Raw genomic sequence first — 5,314 nt, forward strand, 5'->3', positions numbered from 1 at the left:
TACCTGAATAATCCAAGACAATCTTCTTACCTCCAGACCTGCAAATTAGTCACAGTTGCAGTTATCTTTTGCCATGTAAGATAACACTCAAGGATATCAGGAATTAGAATGTGAACATATTTAGAGCAATTATGCAACTTACCAAAATACCCATGAAAACTTTGTGTGTTTCTTGTGTGTGTGTGTGTGTGTATGTGTGTGTGTGTGTGTGTGTGAGAGAGAGAGAGAGAGAGAGAGAGAGAGAGAGAATGAGCAAGAAAGGCATCATGGGTGAGACCACACTGTGGTTTCATCTGAATTGCCTTGAGCCAGCCCGGCTCCATTCATAGGTGCAAACTGATCTCCAGAGGACAGAAATCAGTTGCTGCTCAACAGGTTTTTTATACTCTGCTTTGAATACACCAGGTAGATCTTCAATTACAGTATTTCCCAAGCTTTAACTTAACAAAGCAAGCCCCAGCTCCCCATCTTCCCCATGTGTTGTTTTCAGTAAATACACATTTGGTCTTGCGTGAATGAGGAAGATTTCTCAAACCCTGTTTCGGGATCCAGAACATCCTATCCCATTTGTCTGATTCCACCCCCCCAACCCACCCTTGCTGTTTCATCAAATGTTTAAGTAACAATCAGTTTTGCTGACACATGTAATACAATTTTCCAAATTTTCTTATGAGATTATACCTAGCCCGCAGAAGCCAGAAACTGCCTTCCATCAGAGATAAGGATTGCAGGTCTCAATGCATACTGTCAAACATTCTCACATTCTTTTTAAAAAATGTATATTTTATTGATTATGCCACTACAGTTGTCCCATTTTCCCCCCTTTATTCCCCTCCACCCTGCATACCCTCCACCTCCCCCCATTTAGTTCATGTCCATGTGTCATAAGTTCTTTAGCTTCTACATTTCCCACACTACTCTTGCCCTCCCCCTGTCTATTTTCTCCCCACCATCTATACTACTTATTCTCTGTACCTTCTCCCCCCTCTTCTCCTCCCACTCCCCTGTTGCTAACCCTTCATGTGATCTCCATTTCTGTGGTTCTGTTCCTGTTTTAGGTGTCCGCCTAGTTTGCTTCTATTTTAGGTGTGGTTGTTAATAACTGTGAGTTTGCTGTCCTTTCACTGTTCATATTTTTATCTTCTTTTTCTTAGATAAGTCCCTTTAACATTGATATAATAAGGGCTTGGTGATGATGAACTCCTTGAACTTGACCTTATCTGAGAAGCATTGTATCTGCCCTTCCATTCTAAATGAAAGTTTTACTAGATAGAACAATCTTGGATGTAGGTCTTTGAATTTCATGACTTGAAATACTTCTTTCCAGCCCCTTCTTGCCTGTAAGGTCTCTTTTGAGAAATCAGCTGACAGTCTGATGGGAACTCCCTTGTAGGTGGCTGTCCCTTTATCTCTTGCTGCTTCTAGAATTCTCTCCTTCATTTTAATCTTGGCTAATGTAATTATGATGTGCCTTGTTGTGTTCCTCCTTGGGTCCACCTTTGGGACTCTCTGAGCTTCCTGGACTTCCTGGAAGTCTATTTCCTTTGCCAGATTGGGGAAGTTCTCCTTTATTATTTGTTCAAATAAGTTTTCTACTTGTTGCTTCTCCTCTTCCCCTTCTGGTACTCCTATAATTCGGATGTTGGAACGTTTAAAGATGTCCTGGAGGTTCTTGAGTCTCTCCTCATTTTTTTGAATTCTTGTTTCTTCCTTCCTTTCTGATTGGTTGTTTCTTTCTTCCTTCTAGTCCACTCCATTGATTTGAGTCCCAGTTTTTTTTCCCATCACTATTGGTTCTCTGTGCATTTTGCTTCATTTAACTTAGTGTAGCCTTCATTTTTCATCTAATTTGCGACCAAAATCAACCAGTTCTGTCAGCATCCTAATCACGAGTGCTTTGAACTGTGTATCTGATAGGTTGGCTATCTCTTGGTCTCTTAAAAGTATTGGCTCCGAGGCTTTGATGTGTTCTTCTGCTTGAGCCATAATTTTTTGGTCAGGTCATGCCTGTTACATAGTGAGGGGCAGAGCCTTAGGTGTTCACCAGGGCAGGGCAACCCAGTCACTGGGTTGTGATACTGTATGTGGGGGAGGGGTCAGAGAGGGAATAATGGCACTTGCTCCACTCTCTCTGGGATTTCAGTCCCTCTGCCACTCCCCACAAGCAAATTGGGCCTTTCTGGTGCTGGTTCCCAGGTGGGTGGGCTTCTGTACATTCAAGAACACTGTGGCTCTCCCCAATTAACTCTCCTGTGAGGCTGGGAGTCTCTCCCAGAACCTCAACCCCTGCAAGCGTTTTCAATTGGTGCTTTTAGGCTTTATTTCCCAGCACCATGGCCCTGGGTTGCACGGTCTGTCTCACTGTCCTTTTTTGTCTGGTTTATCTGCATGCGAATGTGTGACCATGGTCAGCCAGCAGCCTTGAGTGCCTCACTAGATCTGCTCGTTTTTTCCCTGTGTTCAGGGTCTGCTAGCCCCACCCCGCCTGTGCTACCTGGTCTGCCAACCATTGCTTTTTCCTGCTGTGACCCCTCTCCACTGGCTGATGACTCCGCCCTTCTTACTGGTTTGGATGAATGTTTCATTGTAGGACTTCTGTACAGTTCAATTTTCTGTCTGTTCTGGTTGTGTTTTTGTTTCTAAATCTTTGTTGTCCTTAAATTTGGTTGTGCGAGGAGGCACAGTGTTTCCACCTACACCTTCATCTTGGCTGGAAGTCCTTGTCAAACATTCTTGAAAAAGAAAATGAGAAGGTGGAAGACTGGCTCTCACGCATATAAAAATCAACTAATTTTTATCCTTCTCTACATTAAAAGAAATGGGTGCATAATAATAGGTGCTGAGTAAATAAAATAATAATAATAGTGCATTTGGAAGATTATACCTAGAATATGTGCATGAAGGAGATCAGAAGGTGCTAAGAACCCTCTATTTATCAGAAGCGGTTATGCCAATTGAAGAAAGTCCAAGAGAATTCAGGTTATACCCTCATTTTCTTTTACTGGTGTGAAGCATAATGTGAAAGAATGCAGATCTTGCAAAACTTCTGATTTCTACTCATTTGAATTAAGAATTGTTTTAGAAGTGGCTAGGTCAAGATCAAGACTACATGTGGAAACTGAGTAGTGGAAAAGAAATGACTAAATGTATGTAGACTGAGTTATTCTTAAGAAGCCCTCCGCAATAACCATGACAATCAAGGTAAACAGAAAAGAGAAAGTAATAATGGAATGCTGGCAATGACCTTAGATTAATGGAGACAGAGTGATCATGGATTTATCTAGACTGCTTATGCACTTGGTAGTATGAGATACTCTCACCACTGACCAGCCCTACCCGACTCGTCCATCCACGTCTTCTGTTTGTACCTACCTGGAACCATATTAATATTAAACATCCCTCCCCCAGGAATACCTACCCCTTTTTTTCCCTCTCCACTGACCAAAAACTACCCATGGTTCTCGCTCTACTTTTTTGTTTAAAGTCTTCCCAAACCATCCAGCTTATGCTGACTAACACACACAATACATTGCATTTCATAGAATTCTGTCAGTTGTTTTTATGTGTATCATACACTCCTTTGTATGATTTAATTACAAGGAGCACTATGTAGGTGACGAAGAGGGAGTAAACATTTTACCACTCTCTCAAGGTTGAGATCCCATTCCTAGGCCAATTATTTGAGAGAAGCATTTTTTTTGCTTTGTTTTAGTGCAGTTTGGTTTGGTTTGTTTTTTTTTCCAGTAACTGCTGGGAGGAAGGGATGGACAGAGTAAGGGCATGTTAATGTCTGGAACTTGAACCTAAGACTTTTGAAACCTTGACAAAGTGCGTGGAAACTGAAGAATTGCCATTTCAAAGTATCTAATGATTTGGTGTTGTGCAAGAAGTAGAGAGTTGCACACACTGTTGTTTGTTTTGGAAAAACTACCTGGATGGTGTACCTACAAATGTAATGAATACCATCTAAAGAAGAAGAAAAGAAAATGGTCTTTGAGACTGGCTGTGCAGGGCCAAGGGCTAAAGCTACAAAGGATGGTAATGCCCGTGTGGTTGGCAGTTACCCTCTGGGCCTGGGCTGAGCCGCTTTAAGCCTAAGTCCCTTTACCACCGTTAGCACTGCTCTGGCCCTCCAGGAACGGTGGCTGTGGGGTGTGTCCCTGGCATATACAGACTGTTGGTAAGTTCAAAACAGAACTGCCCTTTCCTCTGCCAACAGAACTCATCTAATTTGAGGTTTCAATGCATGGAGCCCAAGGGGATGAGTCCTAATTGTTTAAGTCGGTTATAGTCACCCTGTGCGATGAAGTATAAGGAAGTGACTTTGACAGATGATTACTTCCTCAGACTTTCTTTAAGGCAGGGCAGTTCGTGACACCCCATTCTGACCAATGAGCTGTAACAGGAAATCTGGGTGTGTGCAGTGGTGGAGGAGTGCCATCTGTGCCCCACTTTTTCTCTGCTTCTGTTATTCCTTCCTGCTTTAAACCATGATGTCTAGAGTTGTGAAGGCACTCTTATGGCCACTAGATGACTCATACAGGGACCCAGAGCCACCAGAGAGGATGGCACAGTAGAAAGGTGCAAAGTATCTAAGTTCCTGAAACTGTTGAGCTGGTTTCAAACCTAGAACTGCTTTCTTCCAGACTTTCTGTTAGGTGAGAAAATTAAGTCTCTTTATTACTAAAGGCATTCCTCCGTGGATATCCATTACTTGCAGCCATATGGATCCTAAACAATAGAGCACTTCACTTTTGTCACCAAGAATATCAGCAGTGAAGGCCGTGCCAGGAAGACTGGACTAGCAGACCACAGTGAAAGAACTTGGGTGAATTTTAGCCAAACAAATGTGAGACAATTTTCCAGGATCTCTGAGAAGCATGCCCAGCTTCTGACCCAGAAAGCTGGGGCTCAGAGTTATTACAATCTAGACCTAATATAAATATGATTTTAATTGGACTCAGGCTGGAAAGCTACAGAGGGCAGACCATTGACAGCCATATCTCCCCAAACGATTTAGCTGCTTATACCAATCGAGTGGTCTGTCTCAGTGCTACTCAAAGTGCCAGTCTGCAGTGACACAGGAGGTGGCACCAGAGTGTGAATCAACATACTGCTTCCTTCCCTCACCGAGAGGTCTTGCCACCAGTGAGGGTGGGGAGGGTGGGTGGAAGCTAGACCAAACTATGCTTAGTGACGTACTTGACATTAAGCAACAAGTTCCTTATCTCCTTGCTAATTGGTAACGGTTTGCAGACCTATGACTGGTCTACAGAGCATGCAAGCTAACGAGTTACAGGTCAGGCACCTGGAT

Source organism: Sturnira hondurensis, unplaced genomic scaffold (assembly GCF_014824575.4).
Source record: "Sturnira hondurensis isolate 20B ecotype Veracruz unplaced genomic scaffold, ASM1482457v3 Scaffold0014384, whole genome shotgun sequence".
Lineage (NCBI taxonomy): Eukaryota > Metazoa > Chordata > Mammalia > Chiroptera > Phyllostomidae > Sturnira > Sturnira hondurensis.